The following is a 15,945-nucleotide window of genomic DNA, read 5'->3' as shown; positions in this document are numbered from 1 at the left end:
AGCGTGGTGGCTCACGCCTGAAATCCCAGCACTTTGAGAGGCCAAGGCGGTCAGATCACGAGGTGAGGAGTTCAAGACCAGCCTGGCCAACATTGGGAAATCCCATCTCTACTAAAAATACAAAAAAATTACCCAGGCGTGGTGGTGGGCACCTGTAATCCCAGCTACTCAGGAGGCTGAAGCAAGAGAATCGCTTGAACCTGGGAGGCAGAGGTTGCAGTGAGCCAAGATCACGCCATTGCACTCCAGCCTGGGCGACAAAGCGAGACTCCATTTCAACAAAACAAAACAAAAAAACAAAAAAAGAAGATAGATTGCAAATAAACAGACGAAAAGATGTGCAACATCATCAGCCATTAGGAAAATGCAAATTTTTAAAAGATATCCACAAGATATCACTACATACCTATCAGAATGGCTTAAAATAAAAAATAGTGAATACATCAAATGTTGGCGATGATGCAAAGAAACTTGAAAGGAGCATAAAATGGTACAAACACTCCAGAAAACTGCTTGGCAGTTTATTAAAAAACTAACCATGCTATTACTATATAACCCAGAAATCACACACTTGGGAATTTATGCCAAACAAATGAAACTGATGTGCACACAAAAACCTGTACACAAATGCTCATCGCAACTTTATTCATAACAACCAAAGACGAGAAACAACTCAAATGTCCATAAGAGGTGAATGGTTAAATAAAACTACTCAGGCATAAGGCTAGGTGTAGTGGCTCATGCCTGTAATCCCAGCACTTTGGGAGGCCGAGGAGGGTGGATCACTTGAGGTCAGGAGTTTGAGACCAGCCTGGCCAACATGGCAAAACCCCATCTCTACCAAAAATAAAAAAAAAATCAGCTGGGCATGGTGGCACACACCTGTAGTCCCAGCTACTTGGGAGGCTGAGGTGGGAAGATCGCTTGAGCCTGGGAGGCAGAGGTTACAGTGAGCCAAGATCGTGCCACTGCACTCCAGCCTGGGCAACAGAGCAAGACTGTCTCCAAATAAATACATAAATAAATAAATAAAAGAAGAGTATATTCCTGTCTCTGCCCTTTAATCTGATCAGTTTCTGTCTAAGCAAACTTTCTTTCTTTCTTTTTTTTTTTTTGAGATGGAGTCTCACTCTGTCGCCCAGGCTGGAGTGCAGTGGCATGATTTTGGTTCACTGCAAACTCCGCCTCCCTGGGTTCAGTGATTCTCCTGCCTCAGCCTCCCAGGTGGCTGGGATTACAGGCCACGTTACCATGCCTGGCCAATTTTTGTATTTTTAGTAGAAACGGGGTTTTGCCATATTGGCCAGGCTGGTCTCGAACTCCTGACCTTGTGATCTGCCCGCCTCAGCCTCCCAAGGTGCTGGGATTACAGGCGTGAGCCACTGCGCCCAGCCTGTCTAAGCAAACCTAACTTTAGCTTCTGTTGCTTGACCTGGAGTTACAGTTGAATCTCACAACTCAAGGCTATACTATAGGGAAGCAACTTTCCTAGGAAAATGATCCAAATAAGTGAGGCATTCTGGGAACAAATAACAGAAAGAGATAAGGATAAAGTTGATGTCAGACCCTAGAAATTGGGACTGTTTGTGAGACTTTCAATATAGGCCTGTCATTTTGGTCTTTTGTTCTGGCAGAAGCAGCACTTTCTTAATCATAGTAAAATAGAAATGAAATGCTTATCTGCTACTCATTTCTCTAGGAAACATGATAGATTTGCTCCTTATTTTTACCAGTCATTTGTGCTATTTCTTCTATTTTGATTAGTGGGTCATAAACTATTAGTAACTATCAATCTAAAAAATCTTTTAGTCTTTTCTCACTAGAATAATGATACAAATTACTAGAGAATCAGAACTATCCTGCTTTATAGCTGCTGTGGATTTATTTAATCCAAAAAAAAAAAGATAGGGCTCAACTGAAATCTGGTAGAAGTTCAGAGTTTACATAACACAAGTGTGTGTCTAAGAGCTTTTGATTCTTTACATGGGCTGGACTTTAAAAACTGCAGTATATGTTAAAAAAAAAAACAGTACACAGACACTAAGTTTTGTTTATAGTCACATCACCTTGCTTGACCATGAACTTTGTGTCATGTATGCAGTGGAAATTGGAGAAGCCGCCCTTTTCGTAGCCTGTGCCTTTGCCCTGGCAACACTGGTAACAACTCTGAGTGTACTGAGTGTATTATTCAGGTAAACAGAATTAAGATGCTTTATTTGGACTGTCTGTAAATATCAGCATCATTTTTACTCTATTCTCCTCCATTCTTATTTTTAATTCTCATACCCCCAAATGAGTTCTGGCTGATAGTATTTTACCTCTGCTGAGGATGATCTTTTATTTCCCTTATCTCTTTTATTTAGGAGAAATTTTAATTTTTAGAGTTTAAATTTAAAAATTAAAATTTTAATTTTAATTTTTAGAAGATATTATATATTTCAGTAAATATTCTTCCATGTATAAAACCCACCAACTATAACATTGCTTGATTTGTCACTTCTGCAATAATTTTTCTTTAGTTTAATAAGGCGCTTCTTTCTAGGAGCTCCTTGGTAGAATTAAAATAACTGTCTTTTTTTTTTTTGAGACAGTGTCTAGCTCTGTTGCTGTTGCCCAGGCAGGAGTGCAGTGGCACGATCTCGGCTCACTGCAACCTCTGCCTCCCGAGTTCAAGGATCCTCCTGCCTCAGCCCCCCAGTAGCTGGGATTACAGGCATGCGCCACCACACCTGGCTAATTTTTGTATTTTTCGTAGAGACGGGTTTTTGCCATGTTGGCCAGGCTGGTCTCAAACTCCTGACGTCAGGTGATCCACCTGCCTGGGCCTCCCAAAGTGCTGGGATTACAGGCATGAGCCACCACACCTGGCCCAATAACTCATTTTATCCCTATTGAAACACTAGAAAAATTCTACATGGTACAAGAACATTGAGTGAATCTGGTCATTTTCATCATTTTTCAAAGAATTGCCTAGCCTATGTCTGGAGAAGGAATTCTAGGTTTATTTACCTTTCCTCTGTTTTCCCACAGTTCCATTCTATCTTCTTACTTTTTGAATGAACAATTGAATGTGCATGGTAAGATCGTAAGTGCATCTTAAGTGTCCTGGGCTCTATGTAATGATGATCTACGTCCAACAGGGGGAACAGATGTCTACCTTGTCACAGATGGCTGAGAAATGGAAAAATCCAGGTACTAATTGAACTAAATAGGACATAATTTTTATTTTAAAATGATATTTTTTCTATTTGAAAAAGTAATTACATTTATTGCCAAGTGTTAACAAAATACATGATTCAGCAATTGGTTTACCGGCAGTGAAAAAAGCTACAATATTGGAGCTCTACCTACTTAATTTTTAATTTTTATTTTTAAATTTTTATTTTTATTATTTTAAATTTTTAATTGACCCATAATAATTGTACATATTTACAGGGTACAGGGTGATATTTTGATACATGTATACAATGTGTAATGATCAAATCAGGGTACTTAACATATCTATCACCTCAAACATTTACCATTTCTTTGTGTTGTGAACGTTCAAAATCCTCTCTTGTAGCTACTGGAAAGTATACAATAAATTATTGTTAGCTACAGTCAACCTACTGTGCAATAGAAAACCAGAACTTATTTCTCCTCTCTAACTGTAATTTTGTATTGGTTAACCAACCTCTCCCCATGCCCCTTGCCCCCTCCTCTTCTCAGGTTTTAGTAACCATTATTCTATTCTCTGCTTCTAATGAGATCAATATTTTTAGCTCTCACACATGAGTGAGAACATGTGATATTTATCTTTCTGTGACTGAGACTGCTTTCTTTCTTTTTTTTTTTGAGACAGAGTTTCGCTCTTGTCGCCCAGGCTGGAGTGCAATGGCATGATCTCAGCTCACAGCAACCTCCACCTCCCGGGTTCAAGTGATTCTCCTGCCTCAGCCTCTAGAGTAGCTGGAATTACAGGCATGCACCCCCACGCCTGACTAATTTTTGTATTTTTAGTAGAGACGGGGTTTCACCGTATTGACCAGGCTGGTCTTGACCTCCTGACCTCACCAGCCTCAGCCTCCCAAAGTGCTGGGATTACAGGCGTGAGCCACCACGCCGGGTCTGTTTTTTTTTTGAGTGACTTATTTCACTTAAAGTAATGCTCCCCAGGAGCATCCTTTTTGCCATTAATGACAATATTTCATTCATTTTTATGGCTGAATGGTATGCCATTTGTTATATACCACATTTTAATTTTTATTTTAAAATCACTTCATAACAAGTTAGACTATAACCAAGCATGGTTTATTCCAGTAATATAAGGGTGGTTAGACATAAGAAAATCTATCAGTATAACCCATTATATCACCAAATTAAAGGAGAAAGCCCTATGACTATATAAATAAATAATTTAAATAAATTTGATAAAAATTTAGCAGGAATTCCTAATAAAAATTCTAAGAAATTTTTTGTTTTGTTTTGTTTTGAGATAGAGTCTTGCTCTATCACCCAGGCTGGAAGGCAGTGGCACGATCTCAACTCACTGCAACCTCCGCCTGCCAGGTTCAAGCAATTCTTCTGCCTCAGCCTCCTGAGTAGCTGGGACTACAGGTACACGCCACCACACCTGGCTAATTTTTGTATTTTTAGTAGAGACAGATTTCACTACATTGGCCAGGCTGGTCTCGAACTCCTGACCCTGTGATCCGCCCACCTCAGCCTCCCAAAGTTCTGGGATTACAGGTGTGAGCCACCACGCCCGGCCTTTAAGAAAAATTTTAAAAACCTACCTAAATATCATGGTTTATTTACCAAAATGCAACAGCAAATAGTAGCAAAAGACTACAAGACTAAGTAGCAAATGACTAAAATAATTTTAATGAAAAGTAGGACTATACAAATACATGTATTATTGTCATTATTATTTAACATTACTTTAGATATTCTAGAGCTGTACTGTTCAATATGGTAGCTACTAGCCACATGTGGCTGTCTACATTTAAATAAATTGAAATTACATTGAAAAAATTAGCTCTTCAGTCTCCCTAGCCCCATTTCTTTTTCTTTTTTCTTTCTTTCTTTCTCTTTTTTTTGAGATGGAGTCTTGCTCTATCGCCCAGGCTGCAATGCAGTCATGCAATTTTGGCTCACTGCAAACTCCGCCTTCTGGATTCCAGTGATTCTGGTGACTCAGCCACCCATGTAGCTGGGATTACATGCACGTGCCACCAAACCCAGCTAATTTTTGTATTTTTAGTAGAGACCGGGTTTCACCATGTTGGCCAGGCTGGTCTTGAACTCCTGACCTCAGATGATCTGCCCGCCTCGGCCTCCCAAAGTGCTGGGATTACAGGCGTGAGCCACCGCACCTGGCCCCCTAACCACATTTCAAGTGCCCCATAACAACACATGGTCAGTGGCTACTAAAATGGACAGTGCAACTATAGAACTTTTCCATCATCACAGGAAATTCTATTACATAATGCTATTCTAGAGAATGAAGTAAGATAGAAAAAACGTATATATAGTGGGGAAAAATGAGATTAAATTTTCTATCTCTTTTCACTCATGTGTGCTTGTATACATAGAAAACCCAAGGGACAGTCACCAAAATGGTGGAGTAGAAGCAATCTGGCTTCATTCTCCCCCACATAAAATTAAAAACAACTATTCAGTGCCAAGATTGTTACTAGCAATATCCCATAACTCAAAACTGAGACTGTGTCAATCTCTGGGGCCACAAAGAATTGAAAAACTGTGACTAGAAGGTAAGAGAAACAGACACCTCTATCTGCGACACCTCTTTCCCCAGCTGCCAGGCACCTTGCAGAAAAGTCTGCCTGGACTCATGGTTTCTACACTGGAAAAAGTGAGATTGAGGTGGACAGCCAGCTCTTTTACTATCTTGGGTTCCTTTGTAGGAAAGCCATTCCTGCTCAACCCATGGGAAGCATCATGAGTGTCTGGAAGGAGAAAAACCCCTGAGGGCAGCTAGGGACGAACAGTGGAGGTGTGGCTAGGACCCCATTGCAGGGAAACTCAGGAGCTGCTCTTTATCTCAGCCAAAGGAGATGCCAGATCAGAGAGGCAGTTCAGCAGCATCATGCTGTAGGAGGCACGCTCCAAGGGTCCTCTGGCCACTAACCTTAACCAACCTTCCCACACAGGCAGGATATTCCCTTTGGGACCCCCAGCCCCCCAATGTGGGGCAATGCTCGGAACTTTTGTGAGAACTACGGCAAATCTTGGCTAACTAGTGCCAAAAAGGAAACAGCAATATGGGATTAAGGGGACTCAACAAGCAAATTACACAGAACTTCTAATCAGACATACTCAAGAAGGACCAAACCAAGCCGGAGAGCGAAGACTGGAATAAATAACTAATCCTTCAATGTGAAGCCATAGACATATACTCATAAGAAGCAACAGCAAATGGGAACCATGATCTTCCCAAATGAACAAAGTAATAAGCCAGTGACCAATCCCAACAAGACAATGATACATGAGCTTTCAGATCAATAATTCAAAATAACAGTTTTGAGGAAATTCAGGGAACTCTAAGATAACACAGAAAATCAATTCAGTAATTTTTATAAGAGAAATTTAACAAAGAGCTTGAAATAATAAAATAAGTCAAACAGAAATCCTGGTACTAAGAAATACATTAACCAACTAAATTTCCAAATAGCCTATCTTCAAGCTCACTGACTCTTTCTTCTGCGTGATCAATTCTGTTGTTAACCTCAGAAAGCAAATCTAAGAGACACTGGCCTTAAAGAGGGAACTGGGAAAGAGCAAGGGCTAGAAATCTTATTAAAAAAAAATAAGCACAGAAAACTCTCCAAACCTAGATAAAGATATAAATATCCAGGTATAGGAAGGCCAACATCACCAAACAGATTCAACGCAAATAAAACTGTACCAAGGTATATAATAAACTCTCAAAGGTAAAGGACAAAGAGAGGGTCCTAAAAGCGGCAAGAGAAAAGAAGCAAATAATGGGCCAGGAACGGTGGCTCATGCCTGTAATCCCAGCACTTTGGGAGGCCAAGGTGGGAGGATCACTTGAGGTCAGGGGTTAGAAACCAGCCTGGGCAACATGGTGAAACCCTGTCTCTACTAAAAATATAACAGTTATCCAGGTGTGGTGGTGCACACCTGTAATCCTGGATACTTGGGAGGCTGAGGCAGGAGAATTGCTTGAACGGGGAGGTGGAGGTTGCAGTGAGCCGAGATCATGCCACTGCACTTCAGCCTGGGCCACAGAGCAAAACTCCATCTCAAAAAAAAAAAAAAAAGAAGAAGAAGAAGAAGAAGAAGAAGCAAATAATGTATAAAGGGGCTCCCATTTGTCTGGCAACAGAATTCTCAGCAGAAACCATATAGATCAGGAGGCAGTGGGGTGACATATTCAAAGTGCTAGAGGAAGAAACTGCCAAATGAGAATACTGTACCCAGCAAAGCTTTATCTCCTTCAAACATGAAGGAGAGAGAAAAAATTTCCCAAACAAAAACCAAGGGAATTCATCACAACAAGACCTGTCTTATAAAAAATGCTAAAGGCATTTCTTCTATCTGAAAGAAAAGGATGCTAACATGCCATAAGAAAATATTGGAAGGCATAAAATTCACTGGTAAAAGTAAGTAGACAGACAAACTCAGCATACTTTAATACTGTAATTGTGATGTGTAAACCACTCAGATCTCTAGTATGAAAACTAAAAGACAAGGCTATCAAAAATAATAATAACCATAGCAAGTTTATAGTAGATGGGCAACGTAAAAACATGTAAATTGGCTGGGTATGGTGGCTCATGCCTGTAATCCCAGCACTTTGGGAGGCTGAGGCGGGCAGATCACTTGAGGCCAGGAGTTCGAGACCAGCCTGGCCAACATGGCGAAACCCTGTATCTACTAAAAACATAAAAATTAGCCGTGCTGGTGGAACATGCCTGTAATCCCAGCTACTTGGGAGGCTGAGGCATGAGAATCACTTGAACCTGGGAGGCAGAGGTTGCAGCGAATCAAGATCCTGCCACTGCATTCCAGCCTGGGCAACAGAGTGAGACTCTGTCTCAAAAAAATAAATACATAAAATAAAAATAATAAGATGTAAATTGAGCCAATAAAACACCAACAAGGAAAAGCCCAGAACCCGATGGCTTCATTGCTGAATTCTACTGAACTTTAAAAGAGGAACTAGGTCAGGCATGGTGGCTCACATCTGTAATCCCAGCACTTTGGGAGACCGAGGTGGGCAGATCATGAGGTCAGGAGATCGAGACCATCCTGGCTAACACAGTGAAACCCTGTCTCTAATAAAAATACAAAAAATTAGCCAGGCGTGGTGGCGGGTGCCTGTAGTCCCAGCTACCCGGGAGGCTGAGGCAGGAGAATGGCATGAACCCGGAAGGCGGAGCTTGCAATGAGCCAAGATCACCCCACTGCACTCCAGCCTGGGTGACAGTGTGAGACTCCGTCAAAAAAAACCGAAAAACAAAAAACTAATATCAGTTCTTCTCAAACCCTTCCAGGAAACTGAAGAGAAGAAAAATTCTTCAAAACTCATTTGGAAGAATCTATTAGGCCAGCATTACCCTGCTACCAAAACCAGACAAGGACACAACAAAAAAGAAAGCTGTAGACCAATATCCATGATGAGCATAGATGCAATAATCCCTAACAAAATACTAGTAAACCAATCCCAGGAGCACATTTAAAATATCATTCACCATGATTGGGATTTATCCCAAGGATGCAAGGATGTTTCAGTGTATGCAAATCAATAAATGTGATACAGCACATCAACAGAATGAAGGACAAAAATCATTTTATCACCTCAATAAACTCAGTAAAACACATTTGATAAAATTCAACATCCCTTCATGATAAAAAGTCTCAACAAGTTAGGTACAGAAGGAATGTACAGCAGCACAACAAAGGCCATATATGACAAACCTACAGCCAGCATCAGACTAGCAATCCCACTTACAATAAATCCCATTTACAATAAATACAAAAAGAGGGAACAGTTGGAAGCTTTTACTTTCAGATCTAGGACAAGACAGGCATACCCACTTTCACCAGTTTTATTTAATGTAATGCTGGAAGTCTAAGCCAGAGTAATTCAGCAAACAAAAGAAATAAAGAGAATCCAAATTGGAAATTAAGGAAGACAAATTGTCCTGTTTGCAGACAACACGATCTTATATGGAGAAAACCCTAAAAGCTCCAGCAAAAAAACTGCTAGAACTGATGAACAAATTCAGTAAAGTTGCAGAATACAAAATCAACATATAAAAATCAGTAGTGCCGGGCACGGTGGCTCACGCCTGTAATCCCAGCACTTTGGGAGGCCAAGGCCGGCGGATCATGAGGTCAGGAGATTGAGACCATCCTGGCTAACATGGTGAAACCCCGTCTCTACTAAAAATACAAAAAATTAGCTGGGCGTGGTGGCAGGCACCTGTAGTCCCAGCTACTGGGGAGGCTGAGGCAGGAGAATCACTTGAACCCAGGAGGCGGAGCTTGCAGTGAGCCACGATCGTGCCACTGCACTCCAGCCTGGGCAACAAAGCAAGACTCCATCTCAAAAAAAAAAAAATCAGTAGTGACTCTATACACCCCAACAATGAACTAGTGGAAAAAGAAAGCAAAAAAAGCAATCCTGTTTACAATAAATAGAAAAAATACCTAGGAATGGCCAGGCACAGTGGCTCACGCCTGTAATCCCAGCATTTTGGGAGGCTGAGGCGGGCAGATCATGAGGTCAGGAGTTCGAGACCAGCCTGGCTAATATGTTGAAATCCTGTCTCTACTAAAAATACAAAAATTAGCTGGACATGGTGGCGGGCACCTGTAATCCCAGCTACTCGGGAGGCTGAGGCAGCAAATTGCTTGAACCTGGGAGGTGGAGGTTGCAGTGACCCAAGGTCATGCCACTGCACTCCAGCCTGGGTGATGGAGCAAAACTTGGTCAAAAAAAAAAAAACCTAGGAATGTATTTAAATGAGGTAAAAGATCAAGATGAAAAAGTTATAAAACACTAATGAAAGAAATTGAAGAGGACAAAAAACAATAGAAAGACTTTCATGTTCATGGATTGGAAGAATCAACATTTTGAAAAAGTAATCTATTACCAAAAGTTCTCTATACATTCAATGCAATCACAATCAAAACACTAATGACATTATTCATAGAAATATTTTTTAAATCTTAAAATTTGTATGGAGTCACAAAAGATTCTGAGTAGTCAAAGTAATTCTGAGCAAAAAGAACAAAGCTGAAGGCACCACACTACCTGACTTCAAAATATACTACAAAGCTATAGTGACCAAAACAACATGGTACTGGCATAAAAACAGACACATAGACCAATGGAGGAGAATAGAGAATGCAGATATAAACCCATGTATTTACAGCCAACTAATTTTTGACAAAGGTGCCAAGAACATTCATTGGGGGAAGTGACAGTCTACGAAATAAATGGTGCTGGGAAAACTGGATATCCATATACAGAAAAATGAAACTATACCCCTATATCTCACCATATATAAAAATCAACTCAAAATGGATTAAAGACTTACGTGTAAGACCTGAAACTATGAAACGACTAAAGGAAAACATAGAGGAAATACTTGAGGACATTGGTCTGGGCAAAGATTTTATGGCTAACGCCTCCCAAGCACACACAACAAAAGCAAAAATAGAGTAGTGGGATTACATAAGAAAGAAAGAAAATTAACTCAAAATGGATTAAAGACCTAAATGTAAGACCTTAAACTATAAAACTCTTAGAAGAAAACATAGGGGAAAAGCTTCATGACATTGGATTTGACAATGATTTCTTGGATATAACAACAAAGGCACAGGCAACAAAAGAAATAGTAGATAAATTGGACTTCACCAAAACTAAAAACTTTTGTGTACCAAAGGATGCTATCTAGCTGGGATTACAGGTGCCCATGACCACGCCTGGCTAATTTTTTTTTTTTTTGTATTTTCAGTAGAGATGGGGTTTCACCAGGTTGCCCAGGCTGGTCTCAAACTCCTGACCTCAAGTGATCAGCCTGCCTTGGCCTTCCAAAGTGCAGGGATTACACCACGCCCAGCCAGAATATATGAAGAACTCTTACAACTCAAGAACAACACAAAGTAGAACCCAACTAACCTAATTAATAAATGGGCAATAAAGTTGCAGAATACAAAATCAACACACAAAAATCAGTAGTAACTATACACTCCAATAATGAACTAGTGGAAAAAGAAAGTAAAAAAGCAAACCCATCTACAGTAACTAAAAAAATACCTAGGAGTATATTGAAATTGAATAGATGTTTCTATTCAATATTTCATGTGCTAATTGGCCATTTGTATCTCTTCCTTGGAGTAATAAAATAGGCATTTCTCCAAGGAAGAGATACAAATGGCCAATTCGCACATGAAAAAGATGCTCAATATCATTAGCCATCAGGGACATGGAAAGCAAAACTACAATGAGATACTACTACATACCCATTAAGATGGCTATTACTTTTTAAAAGTGGAAATTAACAAGTGTTGGCAGGGACATGGAGAAATTGAAGCCTTTGTGCACTGTTGGTGAGAATGTAAAATCGTACAGCCACTGTGCAAAACAGTTTGGTAGTTCTTCAAATAGCTAAACATGGAACTATGGTGTGATCTAACAATTCCACTTCTAGGTGTCTTCTTAAAAGAATTGCAAGCAGGGACTCAAACAGATATTTTTGCACCAATATTCATAGAAGCATTCATCGCAATAGTTAAAAGTTACAAACAACCCAATGTCCATAGGCAGATGAATGGATAAACAAAATGTGATATATCCATACAATGGAATATTATTTAGTCTTTAAAAGGAATGAAATTATAATACATGCTACAATATGGATGAACCTTGAGAACATTATGCTAAGCAAATGAAGCCAGATACAAAAGGGCTGATACAGTCATCCCTCGATATGCGTGGGGGATTGGTTCTAGGCCCCCCAGACAGGTACCAAAATCCACAGATGCTCAAGTCCCTTATATAAAATGGCATAGTATTTGCATATAACCTGAACACATCCTCCTATATAAGTTAAATCATTTCTAGATTACTTATAATACCTAATTACAATGTAAATATTATGTAAATAGATATTATATTGTATTGTTTAGGGAATAATGACAAAAAAGTCTGTACATATTCAATGCAGATGCAACCATCCATTTTTTTTTCAAATATTTTCAAACCACAATTGGTTGAAACTATGGACACAGAATCCAAGGATACAGAGGGCCACTGTACCGCATGAGTCCACTTATATGAGGTACCTATAATAGGCAAATTCATAGAGACAGAAAGTAGAAGTTAGCAGGGGCTCAGGAGGGGAGGGTAGAAAGGAGACTAACTGTAAATCTAATTATGCGGGAGAGATCTGAATATGTAGACATAGGTAGTATTGAGAATCAAATGAAACTGGGCTTAAATAAATTATTGGCTCTGCCCTTTATTAGGTGTGTGACATGGGTCGAGTTAATTAACTTTTTAATTTTAATTACATATTTTTATTTATTTATTTACAAAATTTTATTGCAAATTCTTCAGGGCTTCATAAATTTTATATCAATAAATATAGAATATCTAACTGTTAAGAGATAATACAGGGTCACTAATTTAATACTTTTTTTTTTTTGGGACAGGGTCTCACACTATCACCCAGGCTGGAGTGTAGTGGCACTATCTCAGGCCACTGAAACCTCGACCTCCCAGGCTCAAGCGATCCTCTTACCTCAGCCTCCCGATTATCTCAGCAGGCACATGCCACCATGCCTAGCTAATTTTTGTAGTTTTTTTAGAGATGGAATTTCACCATGTTGCCCAGGCTGGTCTCGAATTCCTGAGTTCAAGCGATCCATCCACCTCAGGCTCCAGAAGGGTTGGGACTATAGGGATAAGCCACCTGGCCCAGCTAATTTGGTAAATTTACCAGGAATCGGGATCCAGTATTCAGACTCACAACTTTAAAACTCGATCTTGTCAGTTCCCCTTGTTAGCAAACTCACAAGGTATACCAATAGATAAACTAGAATGACAATTTTAGATACTCAAGTATCTAGAAAGAATACTTAAACACCTTATTTCAGGCACATCGTTTTATAGTTTTGAAGTATCAAGGAGGCTGATGTTACTTGTAAAGTTAGTAGTTAGCAAAGAAATGTGGATTGTCTTAAGCAAAATCTAATCCAGACTTTTGTGAGACACAGCAGACAGTACCTGTTTTTCTAGAAAAAGTTGTTCACATCTCCCAGTTTCAGACTCTCTCTCCTAGAGAGTGCAGGATATAAAAAGTCAATTCTTTTTGACTCCTCCTTTGCCCATGCTCCAAGGAAATTAGATATACAACGGCTTTCAATCCTGGCTACACATTGGAATAATGTGAAATCTGAAATTTAAAAACATACCTAGAGCAATACCCATGCCTCACCCCAAGACAACTGAATCAGAGTCTCTGAAAAGATAGGAACTTTACATCTGCATTTTTAAAAAAGCTTCCCAAAAGATTCTGATGCATAGTAAGCATCAAAAATAAAATGGACTTCTTATTACATATCCATTTTTTGTTGATTTTATGTTGAGTTCTTGTCTCTCCTATATTACGTACATAATACACTTAAATAAAATATAGTTTAGGCATATACATAGATCTGAGAAGAAAAATCACACTCTAGGCTTAACTGCTAATACATAATATTAAGAAAAATTGTAGGTTATTTTATATTTAAAAGTATATTGAAATAATTAGAAGTTTAGAGTCTGTGTATAAAACCAAAATCTAATACCTAGAAAACAGAATTTTGATTATTATAAATAACTGATCAAATTTATCCACAATTTACATGTTTCTTTTTAATTCATGTATAATCGTAGTACATATTTTGGGGGATACGTGTGATATTTGATACCTGTCTACAATGTGTAATGATCAAATCAGGGTAATTGGGATATCCATCACCTGAAACATTTTTACCTTTTCTTTGTATTGGGAATATTACAGTTCTTCTATTCTAGCTATTTAGAAATATACAATGAGTTATTGTTTAGTATAATTTCCCTAATGTGCTACTGAATACTAGAACTTATTACTTTTACTGAACTGTATTTTTATACCCCTTAATCAACTTCTCTTCATTCTCCCCTCCTAGCCTCTGGTCATCACCATTTTATTCTCTACCTCCATGAGATCTACTTTTTTAGCTCCCACAGATGAGTGAGAACATGCAGTATTTGTCTATGTCTGGCTTATTTCACTTAACATAATGGCCTCCAGTTCCATCCATGTTGCAGCAAATGACGGGATTTCACCCTTTTTATGGCTGAACAATAGTCCATTGTGTATATATACCGCATTTCACATTTTCTTTTTCTTTTTCTTTTTCTTTTTCTTTTTTTTGAGACGGAGTCTCGCTCTGTCACCCAGGCTGGAGTGCAGTGGTGTGATCTCGGCTAACTGCAACCTCCGCTTCCCAGGTTCAAGCAATTCTCCTGCCTCAGCTTCCTGAGTAGCTGGGACTACAGGCGTGCACCACCACGCCCAACTAATATTTGTATTTTTAGTAGAGATGGGGTTTCGCTATGTTGGCCAGGATGGTCTTGATCTCTTGGCCTCGTGACCTGCCCGCCTCGGCCTCGTGACCTGCCCGCCTCAGCCTCATGATCCACCGGCCTCAGCTTCCCGAAGTGCTGGGATTACAGGCGTGAGCTACCGCACCTGGCCTATAAGCTGCATTTTCTTTCTCTATTCATTCGTTGATGAACACTTAGGTTGATTCCATATCTTGGTTATTGTGAATAGTGCTGCAATAAACTTGGGAGTGTAGATCTCCTTGATATACTGATTTCCTCTCTTTTGGATATATACCTATACCTAGTGATGGGATTGCTGGGCCAAATGACAGTTCTAGTTTTAGTTTCTTATTTATTTATTTATTTATTTATTTATTTATTTATTTATTTATTTATTTATGTAGAGATGGTGTCTCAGTATGTTGCCCAGGCTGGTCTTGAACTCCTGGGCTCAGGTGATCCTCCCGCTTGGCCTCCCAAAGTGCTGGGATTACCGGTGTGAGCCACCATCCTGGCCTATTTTTAGTTTCTTGAGGAACCTCCATACTGTTTTCCATAATGACTGTACTACTTTATATTCCTACCAACAGTACACAAGGGTTCCCCTTTATCTGCATCCCTGTCAGCATTTGTTTTTTTTTTTTTTTGTCTTTTTGATAATAGCTATTCTAACGGATGAGATGATATCTCATTGTGGTTTTGATTTGCACTTCCCTAATGATTAGTAATGTTGAGCATTTTTTCATGTATCTGTTGGTCATTTGTATCTATTCTTTTGAGACCTATTTAGGTCTTTGCCCATTTAAAAATCAGATTAACTGTTTATTTTTATTTAATTATTTTTTGTGCTATTGAGTTGTTTGAGTTCCTTATATAGTCTGGTTATTAATCCCTTGTTACATAGATAGTTTGCAAATATTTTCTCCCATTCTGTGGGTTGTCTCTTCACTTTGCTGTTTGTTTCCTTTGCTGTACGGAAGCTTTTTACCTTGATGTGATCCCATTTGTCTATCTTTGCTTTTGTCACCCATGCTTTTGAGGTCTTAAAAAAAAAATTTGCCCAGTCCAACGTCCTGGAGAGTTTCCCTAATATTGTCTTTTAGTAGTTTCATAGTGTGAGGTCTTACATTTAAGTCTTGGATACATTTTGAGTTGATTTTTGTATATGATGAAAGATAGGGCTAATTAACCTTTTAAAATCTCAGTTTGCTAATCTGAAAACAAAAATCAATAAACAGAATCATAATCATACCAAACTCAGAGGGCAATTGTGAGGGTTAAATGAATAACATACGAAGCACTAGCAAAGAGTCTAGCACATAAACACTCAG

The 15,945-nt window shown here is 39.1% G+C and overlaps 1 protein-coding gene across 2 annotated transcripts in view; it reads right to left on the bottom strand.

Annotated features, from left to right (window-relative positions):
• DRP2 (dystrophin related protein 2) overlaps nt 1–15,945 on the bottom strand; it is a 149,461-nt gene that overhangs the window by 28,504 nt on the left and 105,012 nt on the right. The window lies entirely within an intron of this gene.

The sequence above is a fragment of the Gorilla gorilla genome, chromosome X (genome assembly GCF_029281585.2).
Source record: "Gorilla gorilla gorilla isolate KB3781 chromosome X, NHGRI_mGorGor1-v2.1_pri, whole genome shotgun sequence".
Taxonomy (NCBI): Eukaryota; Metazoa; Chordata; class Mammalia; order Primates; family Hominidae; genus Gorilla; species Gorilla gorilla.
The sequence above is the reverse complement of the archived record's forward strand: the minus strand, read 5'-3'. Positions and strand labels throughout refer to the sequence as shown.